We start from the raw sequence: 20408 nt of genomic DNA on the forward strand, positions 1-20408 counted from the left end.
AGTATCTCCCACCTCCGCTCCCTTCTCTGTTTTTGAGCCTACCTTCAGGAAAAGCGAGCGTCTCCGCCTCTCTCTCTCTCTCTCTCTTGGTCCCAATGGCTGAGGAGAAAGTCAGGAGAAGAGGCAACTTTTGGTCCGCACATGCCTCCAGACCGAAGCGGGCCAGGCAAGGGAGCAAGTGCAGCGCAGCAGCTCCGCCCCTTGGCCCACCCGTGGATTGCAGAGAGGAGAGGAGCATGAGGCAGGTGGAGCACGAATGGGTGGGTGGGTGGGCGAGTGGATGCCTGCGCGCACGTGCACTGGGCGCTCGGGGCCAGCCTATCAAAGGAGAAGGGAAGGGATGACAAAAGGGGAGTGCGCCTTGGAGGGGAGGGGCAGAGAGACATAGAGGGAGAGGGAGAGGGTGCTGCTTGACCTCCCCCTCCCCCTTCCCCTTATGGGGAGGGGAGGAGGAGAGAGAGAAAGAGAGGGAGATACTGCTTGACTTCCCCCTCCCCCTTAAGGGGAGGGGAGGGGGGGAGAGAAAGAGACAGAGAGGGGGGAGGGGTGCTGCTTGACCTGCCCCCTTTTCTTTATGGAGAAGGGAGGGGGAGAGAGAGAGGGGGGGAGGGGTGCTGCTTGACCTCCCCCAGGGGCGGCTCAACCCATTATGCAAAGTAAGCATTTGCAGTATAGTTGATTTTTCCCAGGGGCGCTCTTGGGGCGCTCTTGGGGAAAAATAGACCTTGACATATGCAAGTTGTAGTTACTGGGATGTATAGTTCACCTACAAGCAAAGAGCATTCTGAACTCCACCAATGATGGAATTGAACCAAATATGGCACACAGAGCTCCCATGACGAACAGAAAATATATATCAGTGATTGGTTTGGGGGGGGGGGGGACACCAAAATACTGTTTGCTTACCGTTGAAAATTACCTAGGGCTGCCTCTGCCTGTACATTAGCTTTTCTTGCTGAGACTAACTAAAAATGGCTCCCTTCCCTTCCCAATTGCCCTGAGCAAGGGGCGGAACCCAAACTTAATGATGATGGACAGGTGACTTGCCCTATGACTGCAACCAAAGGAAGCCACCTTTCTGCAGAACCTCTGAAACCCTGGACTGCAAGCAAACACTCGATACAAAGCAAATAAAGTTGGAGCTCCTAGTACAGCCGTACCAGCACACCCACACTGAAATTTCTACTCATGAGTGTTGGGGTTCACCACAACACGAGGAACTGTATGAAGGGGTGGTGGCATTCAGAAGGTAGAGAACCACTGATGTGGATCTTGTATATTGTGGATTTTTCGTGGTCGCCCAGCAGAGGGCAGCCGGAGCAGCCCATCGCCTGCCTTTCCTTGGAAAAAAAATTGACATTCCCCTGCTTTCTCCATTCAGCTCAAAGAGAAAGAGTGAAAAGAGAGAGTGCTGGGGAGAAGAGCTTTCCTCTAGGAAGCGTGGAAGGAAAGAAGGAAGGAAGGAAAGAAAACCTTGCTTGATCCCTCAAGGCTTTCCTCTGCTCTTGCTTTTGGGATTACCTCTGGCAGCCAGGACCTTTGTGCATCCCATGTGGCTTCCAAGATCTCCTGGAGAGCCCACATTGACAAGGTAAGGGATGTTGATTTTTGGTGACCTGGGTCTCCTAGGAGCTTGGAAGCTGTGGCTGAGAGATGGAGGAATTGCAGGGATTCCCCCCTTTGTCTTCTGGATGAATTGAATGGTTTCTTTAAGAAATAAGAGGGAGAAAGTTTGGTTTGGCTGTGTTTAGACTTGGAAGGAGTGGATTTGGAGGAGACTTGGAGGAGGACCAATTTGCCCAAACTGGGGGGTCTCCGCCAAGTGTTCATGGTCTCTACGGATGTGTCACAATCCCACCATGGGCCAGGCTTTCTGTTGTGAAATTGAGGTGATGAGCAATATCTCTTTCATATGTGTTTATGTGGGAGTCCCATGCAGTTTGTGGACACGTCTCCCCTAAGAACCATTGGCCTTTCCTCATGTCAGATTTTGCTGGATGACATTTTTGGCAGGATCTTCATTTCCCCAAAATAATAATAATAATAATAATAATAATAATAATAATAATAATAATAATAAACACAACAAGATGAGTCCACAGCAGATATTCTGCTGGCTGTTGAACTGGATCACACATAGCCCATTATTATTATTATTATTATTACTATTATTATTATTTGAAACACAACAAGATGAGTCCACAGCAGACACTCTGCTGGCTGTTGAATTGGATCACACATAGAATCATAGAATCAAAGAGTTGGAAGAGACCTCATGGGCCATCCAGTCCAACCCCATTCTGCCAAGAAGCAGGAATATTGCATTCAAATCACCCCTGACAGATGGCCATCCAGCCCCTGTTTAAAACCTTCCAAAGAAGGAGCCTCCACCACACTCCGGGACAGAGAGTTCCACTGCTGAATGGCTCTCACAGTCAGGAAGTTCTTCCTCATGTTCAGATGGAATCTCCTCTCTTGTAGTTTGAAGCCATTGTTCCTTGTCTTATTCTCCATGGAAGCTTGCTCCCTCCTCCCTGTGGTTTCCTCTCACATATTTATACATGGCTATCATATCTCCTCTCAGCCTTCTCTTCTTCAGGCTAAACATGCCCAACTCATTAAGCCACTCCTCATAGGGCTTGTTCTCCAGACCCTTGATCATTTTAGTCGCCCTCCTCTGGACACATTCCAGCTTGTCAATATCTCTCTTGAATTGTGGTGCCCAGAATTGGACACAATATTCCAGATGTGGTCTAACCAAAGCGGAATAGAGCATGGGGAGCATTACTTCCCTAGATCTAGACACTATGCTCCTATTGATGCAGGCCAAAATCCCATTGTCTTTTTTTGCCGCCACATCACATGGTTGGCTCATGTCGGACACTTCCCAAGTGTCCGACACTGTGGGATGTATTGTGTGATGTATTGGCAAATAATGTGTGCAGATCCCAGTCAGGTGGCCTTTTGCAGCTGACAGATGGTAATTTTGTCAGCGCCGATTGTGTTTAAGTGCAGGCCAAGGTCTTTAGGCACTGCACCCAGTGTGCCGATCACCATTGGGATGATCTTTACTGGTTTGCACCAGAGTCTTTGCAGTTCGATTTTTAAATCCTCATATCTTGTCAGCTTTTCCAGTTGTTTCTCTTCAGTCCTGCTGTCACCTGGGATTGCAACATCGATGATCCATACTTTGTTTTTTAACACGATTGTGAGGTCAGGAGTATTATCCTCCAAAACTCTGTCTAAATCCGGAAGTCCCAGAGGAGTTTGGCGTGTTCATTCTCTGTAACTTTTTCCGGCTTGTGATCCGACCAGTTCTTTGTCGCAGGCTGGTATTTGTGGCAGAAGTCCCAGTGAATCATCTCTCACACCAGAAGCGACTTGCAGTTTCTCAAGCTGCTCCTGCTTGTAGTCTGTCTGCGCCATCTTCTTGCAGCAGCTGAGGATGTGTTTCATCTGCTTCCTTGCAGAGTCTACACTTGGGATCTGTTGTCGACTTTTCAATTCTGGCTTTGATGTCATTGGTTCTCTATTATTATTATTATTACTATTATTATTATTATTATTATTATTATTATTATTTCGGGCATCTATATAAATAAAAATGTAATGTTCGTTTGTGGGATTAACAGAACTCAAAAACCACTGGACGAATTGACACCAAATTTGGACACAAGACACCTAACAACCCAATGTATGTCCTTCACTCAAAAAAATGATTTTGTCATTTGGGAGTTGTAGTTGCTGGGATTTATAGTTCACCTACAATCAAATAACATTCTGAACCCCACCAACGATGGAATTGAACCAAACGTGGCAAACAGAACTCTCATGACCAACAGAAAATACTGGAAGGGTTTGGTGGGCATTGAACTTGAGTTTGGGAGTTGTAGTTCACCTACATCCAGAAAGCACTATGGACACAAACAAGGATGGATCTGGACCAAACTTGGCACAAATATTCCGTATGCCCAAATATGAACATAGATGGAGTTTGGGGAAAATCAACCTTGACATTTGGAGATTGTAGTTGCTGGGATTTATAGTTCACCTACAATCAAAGAGCATTCTGAACCCCACCAATGATGGAATTGAACCAAACTTGGCACACAGAACTCTCATAACCAACAGAAAATACTGGAAGGGTTTGGTGGGCATTGACCTTGAGTTTGGGAGTTGTAGTTCACCTACATCCAGAAAGCACTATGGACTCAAACAAGGATGGAGCTGGACCAAACTTGGCATGACTACTCAATATGCCCAAATGTGAACACTGGTGGAGTTTGGGGAAAATCAGCCTTGACATTTGGAGGTTGTAGTTGCTGGGATTTATAGTTCACCTACAATCACAGAGCATTCTGAACCCCACCAACGACAGCATTCGGCCAAACTTCCCACACAGAACCCCCATGACAAACAGAAATTTCTGTGTTGTAGGTTTTTCGGGCTATATGACCAGCATCCTCAGAGGTAGTGAGGTCTGTTGGAACTAGAAAAAAGGGTTTATATATCTGTGGAATGACCAGGGCGGGACAAAAGACTCTTGTCTGCTGGAGCTAGGTGTGAATGTTTCAACTGGCCAGCTTGATTAGCATTTAATGGCTTGGAAGTGCCTGGGAGAATCTTTTGTTGAGAGGTGATTTGATTCGATGTGCCTGATTGTTTACTCTCTGTTGCTTTGCTGTTGTAATTTTTGAGTTTTTTAATACTGGTAGCCTGATTTTGTTCATTTTCATGGTTTCTTCCTTTCTGTTGAAATTGTCCACATGCTTGTGGATTTCAATGGCTTTTCTGTGTAGTCTGACATGGTGGTTGTGAGAGTGGTCCAGCATCAAATCTCCTCTCAACAAAAGATTCCCCCAGGCACTTCCAAGCTTTTAAATGCTAATCAAGGTGGTCAGTTGAAACATTCACACCTAGCTCCAGCAGACAAAAGTCCTTTGTCCCACCCTGGTCATTCCACAGATATATAAACCCATTTTTCTACTTCCAACAGACCTCACTAGGGAAGTAATGCTACCCCTCTATTCTGTTTTGGTTAGACCACACCTGGAATATTGTGTCCAATTCTGGGCACCACAATTCAAGAGAGATATTGACAACCTGGAATGTGTCCAGAGGAGGGCGACTCAAATGATCAAGGGTCTGGAGAACAAGCCCTATGAGGAGCGGCTTAAGGAGCTGGGCATGTTTAGCCTGAAGAAGAGAAGGCTGAGAGGAGATATGATAGCCATGTATAAATATGTGAGAGGAAGCCACAGGGAGGAGGGAGCAAGCTTGTTTTCTGCTTCCCTGGAGACTAGGAACAATGGCTTCAAACGACAAGAGGGGAGATTCCATCTGAACATGAGGAAGAACTTCCTGACTGTGAGAGCCGTTCAGCAGTGGAACTCTCTGCCCCAGAGTGTGGTGGAGGCTCCTTCTTTGGAAGCTTTTAAACAGAGGCTGGATGGCCATCTGTCAGGGGTGATTTGAATGCAATATTCCTGCTTCTTGGCAGAATGGGGATGGACTGGATGGCCCATGAGGTCTCTTCCAACTCTTTGATTCTATGATTCTATGATTCTATCTCAGCATGGTGAAGTCTCCTTCTCTGGAGGTTTTTCAACAGAGGCTGGATGGCCATCTGTCAAGGGTGATTTGAATGCAATATTCCTGCTTGGCAGAATGGGGTTGGACTGGATGGCCCAGGAGGTCTCTTCCAACACTTTGATTCTATGATTCTATGATTCACTACCTCTGAGAATGCTTGCCATAGATGCAGGTGAAACGTCAGGAAAAAATGCCTCTAGACCATGTCCATATAGCTTGAAAAAACCTACAACAACCCAGTGATTCCGGCCATGAAAGCCTTCGACAATACAGAAATTTCTGTGTTTTCTTATGGTTTTTGGTGACCGCTCTGACACCCCCTCACGACACCCCCCCCCCCCAGGGGTCCTGACTCCCAAGTTGAGAAATGCTGGCTTAGATCCACCTGTCCCTCCGGATTGCTGATTCAGCCCCCTTCCCATTTGCCCGTGGGCAGAAAAAGAAGAAGGAGAAGCCCCATCCCTGCAGGCAAGATGTTCCCTCTGCGGCTTCTCCTCGAGGTCAGGGGAAAACGTGTCTCCTCCTTGGCTTCCTTCCACTGTCAACTTTGGAAGCCAGAGATAATGGGGGAGTTGGCTCCAGACGGCATTTGCGAGCGAGAAAAAGAAATGCCGGCTTTTACAGGAACATGCAGAATTAATTACTCTGCTTTCTTCACACTCTGGCAAAGATGCCTCTTTGGCCAAGGAATGCATCAAAGAAATGCACAATGTGGGCTCCACGATGCAAGCAACGTAGAGCTGGAACGGAGAGGGATTCAAATCCAACAACTGGGAAACAGGAATGGAGACGAAGCAAGGAAGCATGTGGATTTTTCAGCATGCTTGGTCCTCCCTCGGTTGAGGGCCATTTTTGATCCTGCCTGTGCCAGTTGCGCCCGTACCTTGGGAAGTCTGACTTGGCTCTGGTTACATCCCGTATAGACTACTGCAATGCTCTCTACGTGGGGTTGTCTTTGAACACGGTCCAGAACCTTCAACTAGTCCAACGAACAGCAGCCAGGTTTGCTAACAGGAGCGGCGCTCAGGGAGCATACAACCCCCTTGTTGTGCTACCGGTCCCAATTCAAAGTGATGGCTTTGGCCTATAAAGCCCTAAACGGTTCTGGCCCAACTTACCTGCCCGAACGTGTCTCCCCTTACGAACCATAAAGGACTCTAAGATCGACTGGGGAAGACCTGCTCTCGGTCCCACCTTCGTCTCAAGTACGTTTGGTGGGGACAAGAGACAGTGGTGGCCCCTTCTCAGTGGTGGCCCCTCGGCTATGGAACACCCTCCCTAGGGAGATTAGATCTGCTCCCTACCTCTTAACGTTTTGGAGGCAAGTTAAAACATAGCTGTTCAAGCCACTAAAACGGTGGATGTGGCTCTCAATGAGACATGCCTCATTGTCACAAGATGTATATGCCCTACACCAATGGAGAAATTATACTGTTTAGCTGGTATTGCACCACCTGACATCTGTCGGGAAGTAAACACTAGTAATGAAAGGACCAAGGCAGTGACCTCTCCGGCCCGTCCTCTGTTCAGATATCAGCCAGCAATCCAATGCCTTAAATAATAAAAAAGCTCCCTAAGATCCACAGAGATACTCTTAGGAACACCTCAGCAAGTGAGAGTCCAAAAGTGGCAGGCTAAAACTCAATCAGTGGCTGAGATCAGATGAGAGACTCCCTCCTGGGCACACAGAAGATTGGGTGATTTGGAAGGTGCTGAACAGACTGTGCTCTGTTACCACGAGATGCAGAGCCAACCTTAAGAAATGGGGCCTCAAAGTGGAGTCCACAACATGTGAGTGTGGAGAAGAGCAAACCATAGACCACAATGCAACCTGAGCCCGGCCACATGCACAGTGGAGGACCTTCTCACAGCGACACCAGAGGCACTCCAATCATAGAATCCTAGAATCAAAGGGTTGGGAGAGTCCTCCTGGGCCATCCAGTCCAACCCCTTGCCAAGAAGCAGGAATATTGCATTCAAATCACCCCTGACAGATGGCCACCCAGCCTCTGTTTAAAAGCTTCCAAAGAAGGAGCCTCCACCACACTCCGGGGCAGAGAGTTCCACTGCTGAACAGCTCTCACAGTCAGGTTCTTCCTCATGTTCAGATGGAATCTCCTGTCTTGTAGTTTGAAGCCATTGTTCCGCATCCTAGTTTCCAGGGAAGCAGAAAACAAGCTTGCTCCCTCGTCCCTAGGACTTCCTCTCACATACTTATACATGGCTATCATATCTCCTCTCAGCCTTCTCTTCTTCAGGCTAAACATGCTGAACTCCTTAAGCCGCTCCTCATAGGGCTTGTTCTCCAGACCCTTGATCATTTTAGTCGCCCTGCTCTGGACACATTCCAGCTTGTCAATATCTCTCTTGAATTGTGGTGCCCAGAATTGGACACAATATTCCAGGTGTGGTCTAACCAAAGCAGAATAGAGCATGGGGAGCATTACTTCCCTAGATCTAGACACTATGCTCCTATTGATGCAGGCCAAAATCCCATTGGCTTTTTTTGCCTCCACATCACATTGTTGGCTCATGTTTAACTTGTTGTCCACGAGGACTCCAAGATCTTTTTCACACGTACTGCTCTCGAGCCAGGCATCGTCCCCCATTCTGTATCTTTGCATTTCGTTTTTCCTGCCTAAGTGGAGTATCTTGCATTTGTCCCTGTTGAACTTCATTTTGTTAGTTTTGGCCAATCATCTCTCTAATCTGTCAAAATCGTTTTGAATCCTGCTCCTGTCCTCTGGAGTATTGCCTATCCCTCCGAATTTGGTGTCATCTGCAAACTTGATGATCCTGCCTTCTAGCCATTCATCTAAGTCATTGATAAAGATGTTGAACAGGACCGGGCCGAGGACAGAACCCTGCGGCACTCCACTCGTCACTTCTTTCCAGGATGAAGAGGAAGCATTGGGGAGAATCACCCTCTGGGTTCGTCCATTTAACCAATTACAGATCCACGTCACTGTAGTTTTGCCTAGCCCACTTTGGACTAGTTTCCTTGCCAGAAGGTCATGGGGGACCTTGTCAAAGAAGGCCTTCCTGAAATCCAGGTACGCTACATCCACGGCATTCCCCGCATCTACCCAGCTTGTAGCTCTATCGAAAAAAGAGATCAGATGAGTTTGGCATGACTTGTTTTTGATAAATCCATGTTGACTATTAGCGATGATCGCATTTCCTTCTAAGTGTTTGCAGACCACTTCCTTAACAATCTTTTCCAGAATCTTGCCCGGTATCGACGTGAGGCTGACCGGACGGTAGTTGTTTGGGTCGTCCTTTTTTCCCTTCTTGAAGATTGGGACCACATTGGCCCTCCTCCAATCTGCTGGAACTTCTCCCGTTCTCCAAGAACTCTCAAAGATGGTTCTGAAATGACTTCCACTAGTTCCTTCAATACTCTTGGGTGTAGTTGATCTGGCCCTGGGGACTTGAACTCATTTAGAGTAGCCAGGTATTCCTGGATGACTTGTTTCCCAATTTGAAGTTGGATGTCCTCAAATCCCTCATGCACTCCGTCTTGCTGAGGTTGAAGATGACTTTCTTTTTGTGAGAAGACCGAGGCAAAGAAGGTATTAAGTAGTTCTGCCTTTTCCCTATCATCCCCTGTCAGCATTGCCCCATCTTCTCCTTGAAGATGGGGCATCTTCTTATCATCTCCTGCCCATCCTCTGATTGGATATCAGCCAGCAATCCAATGCCTTAAATAAAAAATAGCTTCCTAAGATCCACAGAGATACTCTTAGGAACACCTCAGCAAGTGGGAGTCCAAAAGTGGCAGGCAAAAACCTGGAATCTCAAGCCATGGCTAAGACCGGATGAGAAACTCCCTCCTGGGCACACAGAAGACTGGGTGACTTGGAAGGTGCTGAACAGAATGCGCTCTGGCACCTTCCACAATATGGTGTCCACAATATGCGAGTGTGAAGAAGAGCGAACCACACATCACAATGCAACCTGAGCCCTGCCACATGCACAATGGAGGACCTTCTCACGGCAACACCAGAGGCACTCCAAGGGGCCAGATACTGGTCAAAGGACATTTAATCAGCTACCAAGTTTGCAAAATTTCTGGGTTTTTTTATCTGTTCGTTTGTTTTGTTCTGTTAGAAATGTAATGCGATGTTCTGGTTGCGGATGACACGATAAATATATATATCAAGAGAATCAAGATTAAACGAATCAGGACATCATTCCTGGGAGTAACTGGATCATTGCTTGCACCTCATCCCCATTGATTTGGAGAAGAACTTGGAAGAGCATCAAGGGGAACGAGGGATACCTTTGGTGAGATGCTTCATAACCATGTAACCGAATCGAGTGTCTGCTTAAAAACGGCACACCCAGCACTGCAGTCCTGCCAAGAAATGTGTGAGTAGTTAACAGTTGGCATTGACCATGTGCATCACCAAAAAAAAAAAAAAGGTCATCAAGGGTGCCAATGGGATTTTGCCAATGGGATTTTGGCCTGCATCAATAGGAGCATAGTGTCTAGATCTAGGGAAGTCATGCTCCCCATGCTCTATTCTGCTTTGGTTAGACCACACCTGGAATATTGTGTCCAATTCTGGGCACCACAATTGAAGAGAGATATTGACAAGCTGGAATGTGTCCAGAGGAGGGCGACTAAAAGGATCAAGGGTCTGGAGAACAAGCCCTATGAGGAGTGGCTTAAGGAGCTGGGCATGTTTAGCCTGAAGAAGAGAAGGCTGAGAGGGGATATGATAGTCATGCATAAATATGTGAGAGGAAGCCACAGGGAGGAGGGAGCAAGCTTGTTTTCTGCTTCCTTGGAGATTAGGACGCAATGGAGGAATGGCTTCACACTACAAGAGAGGAGATTCCATCTGAACATGAGGAAGAACTTCCTGACTGTGAGAGCCGTTCAGCAGTGGAACTCTCTGCCCCAGAGTGTGGTGGAGGTTCCTTCTTTGGAAGCTTTTAAACAGAGGCTGGATGGCCATCTGTCAGAGGTGATTTGAATGCAATATTCCTGCTTCTTGGCAGAATGGGGTTGGACTGGATGGCCCATGAGGTCTCTTCCAACTCTTTGATTCTATGATTCTATATGATTCTATGGTGCATCTACAGTGTAGAATTAATGCAGTTTGAAACCACTTATGGCTTAAGGCAGTGTTTCTCCACCTGGAAGTCAGAATCCTTTGGGGGGGGGGTTGGGTTGCGAGGAGGGTCTCCAGAAGGGTCGCTAATGACCACCAGAAAACACATATTTCTAATGGTCTTAGGAACCCTTTTGGTAGAGAAGGATGAAGATCTCTCTGCCTGTCCTTCTCTTCCTTCTTGGTGTTGGTGAACTACAACTCCCAGAATTAAAATACAGACCCCACCCCCAACCTCACCAGTATTCAATGCTGGTCATGTAGATAGTGTGCCAAGTTTGGCGCAGAACCATTGCGGGCTGAGTTCAGAATGCTCTTTGATTGTAGGTGAACTATAAATCCCAGCAACGACAACTCCCAGATGTCAAGATTTATTTTCCCCAAACTCCACCAGTGTTCACATTTGAGAATATTGAGTATTTATGTCAAGTTTGTTCCAGATCTATCATTGTTTATTTATTTATTACATTTATATTCCGCCCTTCTCACCTCGAAGGGGACTCAGAGTGGAGCACAGCACATTCAGAATGCCCTGTGATTGTGGGTGAACTATAAATCCTAGATTTATGTCAAGATTCTATTTCCCCCAAACTCCGCCAGTGTTCACATTTGGGCATATTGAGTATTCGTGTAGAGTTTGGTCCAGATCCATCATTGCTTGAGTACGCAGTGCTCTCTGGATGTAGGTGAACTACAACTCCCAAACTCAAGGTCAATGCCTACCAAACCCTTCCAGTATTTTCTGTTGGTCATGGGAGTCCTGTGTGCCACGTTTGGTTCGATTAAATAATTGGTGGAGTTCAGAATGCTCTTTGATTGTAGGTGAACTAGAAATAACAAAAAGCATTACACCCTAGAATCATAGAATCATAGAATCATAGAATCAAAGAGTTGGAAGAGACCTCATGGGCCATCCAGTCCAACGCCCCGCCAAGAAGCAGGAATATTGCATTCAAATCACCCCTGACAGATGGCCATCCAGCCTCTGCTTAAAAGCTTCCAAAGAAGGAGCCTCCACCACACTCCGGGGCAGAGAGTTCCACTGCTGAACGGCTCTCACAGTCAGGAAGTTCTTCCTCATGTTCAGATGGAATCTCCTCTCTTGTAGTTTGAAGCCATTGTTCCATTGCGTCCTAGTCTCCAAGGAAGCAGAAAACAAGCTTGCTCCCTCCTCCCTGTGGCTTCCTCTCACATATTTATACATGGCTATCATATCTCCTCTCAGCCTTCTCTTCTTCAGGCTAAACATGCCCAGTTCCTTAAGCCGCTCCTCATAGGGCTTGTTCTCCAGACCCTTGATTATTTTAGTCGCCCTCCTTTGGACACATTCCAGCTTGTCAATATCTCTCTTGAATTGTGGGGCCCAGAATTGGACACAGTATTCCAGATGTGGTCAAACCAAAGCAGAATAGAGGGGTAGCATTACTTCCCTAGATCTAGACACTATGCTCCTCTTGATGCAGGCCAAAATCCCATTGGCTTTTTTTGCCGCCACATCACATTCCTGGCTCATGTTTAACTTGTTATCCACGAGGACTCCAAGATCTTTTTCACACGTACTGCTCTCGAGCCAGGCATTGTCCCCCATTCTGTATCTTTGCATTTCATTTTTTCTGCCAAAGTGGAGTATCTGTTGTATCACAGACTGTACTTTGCATTAACTGGGAGTGGCGGCGGAATAATGATGTTTCCTGCTGCCTTGCTGTCCGGATGTTGCCTCTGACCCCAAGCGCTTTGTTTTCCAATGGGTTTTGGACCCGCCATGTTTCATCCCAACGTGCGCTGGGCTTTAATCTCTGTGTACACATGCTCGCAATTAACTGCGTGGAAGTATTTATTGTTTCCGAAGGTCTTGCTAATAAGATGGATCATAAACTTTTAAAGGCGGGCCAGCAAGCTGGGCCGGGGTCCCAATGCGAACGCTGGGGCTGAACCACAAATCCTTGGAGAAAGGCAATTTGCTATGGGATCTCGTCCTATTACTGTTGACAAAGCCCAGTTTCTGAATGGATTTGGATGGCTTTCACAAGCCTCAAATGCCAAGGATCTTCTGAATTCTTCCAGTTTAGATGTCCTCCGTTCTGGTGCCATTATGGGCACAGCTTGGGAACGTTTGCAAGTGGGGCAAAGTCAATTTAATATGTTGGTGAACATTTTGGGGACACTGCATTGCTGTGAGTTTTCTGGGCTGTCTACTAGGCTTGGACGGTTTCGTTCGTTAATTTCGTAATTCGTTATTAATTCGTATTTAAATTAGCTTACGATCCAATATTGAGCCATGCAGGAATAGTGTGAGGAGTAAATTAGATTTGAAACAATTTTTTTCAATTTATTTCGTAATTGTTTCGTAATTATTTCGTTATTATTTCATTATTATTTTGTAATTATTTTCGCATGTCTGGTGCAAGTTTTATAGTTGTTGTTTGTTTTATCACGCCAACAGTCAACAACAGAGGGAGAGGGAAGCTTCAGAAGTTCCTCCTGTCCCATTTGGAGGTTTTTTTAGCATATTGCGCAATTGCGTCCGCCATTAACGAATCGATTCGTAAAATTACGAAATTTCGGAAATTTCGAAATTTTTAAAAGGAAAATTTCAGAATTATTAAAAAAAACGAAATGCAAGGGCCCCCTAAAAACAAAACAAGTTTAGAACCAAATTTTTCCGTGGTTACCCAAGCCTTATGTTTAGCCATATTACAGAAGCATTCTCTCCTGATGTTTCTCCCACATCTATGGCTGGCATCCTCAGAGGTTGTGCAGTCTGTTGGAAACTAGGCAAGTAGAGTTTATATTTCTGTGGAATAATGTCCAGAGTGGGAGAAACAACTCTTGTCTGCTTGAGGGAAGTGTGAATGTTGCAATTGGCCAGCTTGATTAGCATTGAATAGCCACGCAGCTTCAAAGCCTGGCTGCTTCCTGCTTGTGGAGACCACTGACGATGGATTCAAAGTGAGCCTGTGTTTCCTTGGCCATGTAGATTCACTCCTGATCATGCAAAATCAGCAACGTGATGGATTCAACTTACCTAAAATTGGGATGGCTCAGCATGTTAATACACTTTCACAGTTACGTTATTGGGCATTTCTATATGTTGCCAGGAAAGTGACCCATTTAAGGTGGATTCAGGTGTCAAAAAGGTGTTATTGCTATGATACTTCATCTTATTGATAGGAGCCCCCTGTGGCGCAGTGGGTTAAACCCCTGTGCCGGCAGGACTGAAGACCGACAGGTTGCAGGTTCGAATCTGGGGAGAGGCGGATGAGCTCCCTCTATTAGCTCCAGCTCCTCATGCGGGGACATGAGAGAAGGCTCCCACAAGGATGATAAAAAACATCAAATCATCCAGGCGTCCCTTGGGCAACGTCCTTGCAGATGGCCAATTCTCTCACACCAGAGGTGACTTGCAGTTTCTCAAGTCGCTCCTGACACGACAAAAAACAAATCTTATTGATGGGAACCTTCCCACTGGAGTAGAATTCATCTATTGTACAGATGACAAGCTATTTAACCTCAGCACACCGAAAGACAAAACCAAGTTAAGAACAACATCTGTTATAGAACTCCAATATGCCGATGATAACACCCTCCATTCATGCCTCTTCAAATTCCACAGCACTGCTGGTCACAGCTGACCTCCAGCTAGAGCGCTCAAGGGCCAGGGCTTCCCAGTTTTCAGTGTCTATGCCAGAAATGTTAAGGTTGGCTTTGAGCCCATCTTTAAATCTCTTTTCATGGCCCCCAACATTCAATTTTCCATTCTTGAGTTGGGAGTATAATAACTGCTTAGCGAGATGGTGGGACTTTCAGACAACGTGGCCAGTCCAGTGGAGTTGTTGGCATAGGAATACCACTTCAGTGCTGGTGGTCTTTGCTTCATCCAGTATGCTCACATTTGCCCGCCTGTTTTCCCAAGAGATTTGCAGGATTTTCTGGAGGCAACGCTGATTGAATCATTCCAGGAGTTGGGGGTGTAATGTCTGTAGACAGTCCACGTTTTGCAGGTGTATAGCAGGGTTGGAGGACAATAACTTTATAAACAAGCATCTTGGTCTCCCTACAGATGTCCCAATCCTCAAACACTCTCTGCTTCATTCGGAAGAATGTTGCACTTACAGAGCTCAGCCGGTTTTGTATTTCAGTGTCAACCAAACCCGAATGGAGCAGAGAGTGTTTGAGGACATCCGTAGGGATACCAAGGTGCTTGTCTATAAAGCTATTGTCCTCCCAACCCTGCTGTATGCCTGCGAAACGTGGACTGTCTACAGGCGTGACATGCAACTTCTGGAACGATTCCATCAGCGCTGCCTCCGGAAAATCCTGCAAATCTCTTGGGAAGACAGGCGGACAAACGTCAGCTTGCTGGTAGAAGCAAAGACCACCAGCATTGAAGCAATGGTCCTCTGCCATCAACTCTGCTGGACCGACCACGTTGTCCGGATGCCTGACCACCATCTCCCAAAGCAGTTGCTCTACTCCGAACTCAAGAACGGAAAATGGAATGTTGGTGGGCAGGAAAAGAGATTTAAAGATGGGCTCACAGCCAACCTTAAAAACTTTGGCATAGACACTGAGAACTGGGAAGCCCTGGCCCTTGAGTGCTCCAGCTGGAGGTCAGCTGTGACCAGCAGTGCTGCAGAATTTGAAGGGGCACGAATGGAGAGTGAAAGAGAGAAACGTGCCAAGAGGAAGGTGCGTCAAGCCAACCCCGACTGAGACCGCCTCTCACCTGGAAACCAATGTTCTCACTGTGGGAGAAGATGCAGGTCTAGAATAGGGCTCCACAGCCAACTATGAACCCACCCTCAGGACACCGAACTTAGAGGACCATCATCCTCGGACTATTAGGGATCGCCTAAGTAAGTATGTAAGTAAGTAAGCATCCCTTATGTATTGCCAGCGCTTGCAGTTCTGCCTCCATTCAGAAAAATGCTTCCTCCCCCGAGAAACATAACAAGATGGATTAGTTTGGTTCTTTCCTTCTCTGAAAAAAAAAAAAAAGGAAAGAAAGGAAACTCGCCGTTTTTGGATTCCGCTGACCTGCTGGGTGTCTGGAGGATTCAAACAGGACAGGGCTGAAGACGAATGAGGCTGGGTTTCTGTAAGGCTTTTGTGTGCAGGGTCTCCGAGTTTCCCAACCAGACGTGATGTTCCCCTTCCTTTTGGCTTTTCCCTTCCCAGCGCATTTTGCTGCTTCTATCCTTCGGCAAGAATGTGCTTTTGTTTGTCAACCCAATGCGCCTCTTTCCTGCTCATGTCCCCAATGTGGGCCCCGTTCTGCCCCCCATGCTCTCCAACATCTACTTGAAACCGCTGGGTGAGGTCATCCAGAGTTTTGGAGTTTGGTGCCATCTCTATGCAGATGACGCCCAACTCTAGTACTCTTTCCCACCTAACTCCAAGGAAGCCCCTCGGATATGATGAGGGTTGAATGAAAAGTAATGCCTCCACCTTCGTTACTTGGGTTTAGATGGGAATATTTTAATAAACCAAACGCAGAAATAATCCTCTTTAACTACCACTCTTCACTTTTCCACATAATCACCAGACAATTGGATACATTTCTGCCAACAATGAACAAGTTTTCTGAAACCTTCACGGAAGAAGTGTCTGCAACCAGAGTCTCACAGTTCTCTCATCCTGGGTACCCATCGTGCACAGATCTTCCGATAGCCAAGCAAAGCAATAACATGACTCACATGTTCTTGTGAAATGCCGATTATGCTTACAAGTTCTCTCTGAGTGATACGACGATTGTCCTGAATCAATCTGTCAACCTTTTGCTTGTGAAACTTGGTGGTTGCTGTCACAGGACGTCCACTCTTTGTTTGTCACGCAAGTCAGATGTTCCCACCTCAACATCTTTAAACTTACTCACCCAATGATGCACAGTACTCACATCAACGCAATCACCATAAACAGCTTGCATTCTCTGATGAATCTCCTTTGGGGTGACACCTTCTGCCATCAAGAATTCAATGACTGCATGTTGCTTAAGTTGCATTGACCAACCGTCTGTGCAGGGTTCCATACTTCGCACTTTAACAACACAACCATTCAATGCTAAGGCTTCCCGCCAAAATGGAACTGTAGAGGAGAGTCTACTGAACAAGCCAGTACCTGCCGCATCTTATGGCTATGACAGTTAAATGAAAAGTAATGCCTCCACCTTCGTAACTCCTCAAGAGATGGCATCCACCTCTCCACCAAAGTCAACATCAACACCAAAATACAACACTACCTGAGCTCTGTGAGTGCAGTATTTTTCTGAATGAAGCAGAGAGTGTTTGAGGAGCGGGACATCCATAGGGATACCAAGTTGCTTGTCTATAAAGCTATTGTCCTCCCAACCCTGCTATACGCCTGCGAAACGTGGACTGTCTACAGACTTCAGATGCAACTCCTAGAACGATTCGATCAGCGCTGCCTCCGGAAAATCTTGCAAATCTCTTGGGAAGACAAGCGGACAAACGTCAGCATGCTGGAAGAAGCAAAGACCACCAGCATTGAAGCGATGGTCCTCCGCCATCAGATCTGTTGGATCGGCCACGTTGTCCAGATGCCCGACCCCCATCTCCCAAAGCAGTTGCTCTACTCCGAACTCAAGAACGGAAAACGGAATGTTGGTGGGAAGGAAAAGAGATTGAAAGATGGGCTCAAAGCCAACCTTAAAAACTCTGGCACAGACACTGAGAACTGGGAAGCCCTGGCCCTTGAGCACTCAAGGTGGAGGTCAGCTGTGACCAGCAGTGCTGTAGAATTTGAAGAGGCACGAATGGAGGGTGAAAAAGAGAAACGTGCCAAGAGGAAGGCGCGTCAAGCCAACCTCGACCGAGACTGCCTTCCACCTGGAGACCAATGCCCTCACTGCGGGAGAAGATGCGGGTTAAGAATAGGGCTCCACAGTCACCTATAGATCCACAAGAATACTGATCATGGAAGACTATCCTACTCGTCCAATGAGGGATCGCCTAAGTAAGTAAGTAAGTAAGTATATCCCTTTACCTGGGATCACCAAGGGCACCTATCCTTAAACTATTTTCCCCTAGACTTAAGTTAAATCTCTTCTTGCCCCACGTAAGAGAGGAAACCTCCGCTAACCTGGAGCAAATGTGTACTCCTACTAGATTTATACCCCAACTCAGTCAAGGGCAGGATCTATGAAATCTATTTGGCATTGTTGACTTAAATATAGTAGGAGCCAAACTAAATTTCCTCTCTTATTTGTCTTTCTGCTTCGCTTGCGTACCTTGCCAGCTGCTACTGACAATTTCTAGTGGACGTAGCAAAGAAAAATTCAGGACTGTTTACTTTACTTTTTTTTTGGTGTGTCATTCATTCTTTTTCGGTTGATTTATAACCCTGGTTCTTCTAAGAGTGCATCTACACTGTAGAGTTAATGCAGTTTGACACCACTTGGCTCAATGCTGTGAAATACAGGGAGTTTGCTGAGGTGCTAGCTTTTTTTGGCTTTTCAGAACAATGATCCCATACCATGATCCCATAATATTGAGTGTGGCAGTGTGAAAGATTGCCCATCAAGCATGGGCAAACTTTCTAATTCGGGGGCTGCATGGGGGGCCAGAGTGGGGTGCGTGGGTTGGAAGAGAGGGGGTTCTCCCCAGGGAAGAAGGAAGGAAAGAGAAAATGGAAGGAAGGATGAAAGGATGAAAGGGAAGGAGGGAGAGAGGAAGAAAGAGGGAGGTAAGGGGAGAAGGAAGGAGAGAAGGAAGGAGAAAAGGAAAAGAAGGAAGGACGAAAGGGAAGGAAGGAGGGAGGGAGAGAGGGAGAAAGAAGGAGGCAAGGAAGGAAGGGAGGGAAGAAGGAAGGAAAGAGAAGAAAAAGAAAAGAGAAGGAAGGACGAAAGGGTGGAAGGGAAGGAAGGAGGGAGACTGGGAGAAAGAGGGAGGTAAGGGAGAGAGGGAAGAATGAAGGAAAGAAGGAAAGAGAAAAGGGAATGAAGGAAGGATGAAAGGGTGGAAGGGAAAGAAGGAGGGAGAGAGGGAGAAAGAGGGAGGGAAGAGAAGGAGGGAAGAAGGAAGGAAAGAGAAAAGGGAAGAGAAAAAGGAAGGAAGGATGAAAGAATGGAAGGGAAGGAAGGAGGGAGAGGGGGAGAAAGAGGGAGGCAAAGAAGGGAGGGAGGGAAGAAGGAAGGAAAGAGAAAAAGGAAAGAGAAACGGGAAGGAAGGAGGGAGAGAGGGAGAAAGAGAGAGGCATGGAAGGGAGGGAAGGAAGAAGGAAGGAAAGAGAAAAGAGAAGGAAGGACGAAAGGGTGGAAGGGAAGGAAGGAGGGAGAGTGGGAGAAAGAGGGAGGTAAGAGAGAGAGGCAAGAAGGAAGGAAAGAAGGAAAGCGAAAAGGGAATAAAGGAAGGATGAAAGGGTGGGAGGGAAGGAAGGAAGGAGGGAGAGTGGGAAAAAGAGGTAGGTAAGGGAGAGAGGCAAGAAGGAAGGAAAGAAGGAAAGAGAATAAAGGAAGGATGAAAGGGTGGAAGGGAAAGAAGGAGGGAGAAAGAGGGAGGAAAGAGAAGGACGGAAGAAAGAAGGAAAGAGAAAAGGGAATAGAGGAAGGACGAAAGGGTGGAAGGGAAGGAAGGAAGGAGAGTGGGAGAAAGAGGGAGGTAAGGGAGAGAGGGAAAAAGGAAGGAAAGAAGGAAAGAGAAAAGGGAATAAAGGAAGGATGAAAGGGTGGAAGGGAAAAAAGGAGGGAGAGAGGGAGAAAGAGGGAGGGAAGAAAGAAGGAAAGAAGGAAAGAGAAAAGGGAAGAGAAAAAGGAAGGAAGGATGAAAGGATGGAAGGGAAGGAAGGAGGGAGAGGGGGAGAAAGAGGGAGGCAAAGAAGGGAGGGAGGGAAGAAGGAAGGAAAGAGAAAAGGAAAGAGAAACGGGAAGGAAGGAGGGAGAGAGGGAGAAAGAGAGAGGCATGGAAGGGAGGGAGGGAAGAAGGAAGGAAAGAGAAGGAAAGAGAAAAGGGAAGGGAAGGAAAGGCGAAAGGGCAAAAGGGAAGGAAGGAGGGAGAGAGGGAGAAAGAGGGAGGCAAGGAAGGAAGGGAGGGAAGAAGGAAGGAAAGAGAAGGAAAAAGAAAAGAGAAGGAAGGACGAAAGGGTGGGAGGGAAGGAAGGAGGGATAGTGGGAGAAAGAGGGAGGTAAGGGAGAGAGGGAAAAAGGAAGGAAAGAAGGAAAGAGAAAAGGGAATAAAGGAAGGATGAAAGGGTGGAAGGGAAAGAAGGAGGGAGAGAGGGAGAAAGAGGGAGGGAAGAAAGAAGGAAAGAAGGAAAGAAAAGGGAAGAGAAAAAGGAAGGAAGGATGAAAGGATGGAAGGGAAGGAAGGAGGGAGAGGGGGAGAAAGAGGGAGGCAAAGAAGGGAAGGAGGGAAGAAGGAAGGAAAGAGAAAAGGAAAGAGAAACGGGAAGGAAGGAGGGAGAGAGGGAGAAAGAGAGAGGCATGGAAGGGAGGGAGGGAGGGAAAGAGAAAACGGAAGGACGAAAGGGTGGAAGGGAAGGAAGGAGGGAGAGTGGGAGAAAGAAGGAGGTAAGAGAGAGAGGCAAGAAGGAAGGAAAGAAGGAAAGAGAAAAGGGAATAAAGGAAGGATGAAAGGGTGGAAGGGAAAGAGGGAGGGAGAGAGGGAGAAAGAGGGAGGGAAGAGAAGGAGGGAAGAAAGAAGGAAAGAGAAAAGGGAAGAGAAAAGGGAAGGAAGGAGGGAG

General features: G+C 46.8%; 1 protein-coding gene across 1 annotated transcript in view; it reads left to right on the forward strand.

The window, feature by feature from the left end:
* Positions 1 to 1361: 1361 nt before the first annotated feature.
* THSD4 (thrombospondin type 1 domain containing 4) overlaps positions 1362 to 20408 on the forward strand; it is a 642834-nt gene continuing 623787 nt past the window's right edge. Inside the window, exon 1 of the mRNA XM_067471248.1 lies at positions 1362 to 1591. The gene's annotated coding sequence lies outside the window, so the exon portion shown is untranslated. The remainder of the gene's footprint in view (positions 1592 to 20408) is intronic.

The sequence above is a fragment of the Anolis sagrei genome, chromosome 9 (assembly GCF_037176765.1).
Source record: "Anolis sagrei isolate rAnoSag1 chromosome 9, rAnoSag1.mat, whole genome shotgun sequence".
Taxonomy (NCBI): Eukaryota; Metazoa; Chordata; class Lepidosauria; order Squamata; family Dactyloidae; genus Anolis; species Anolis sagrei.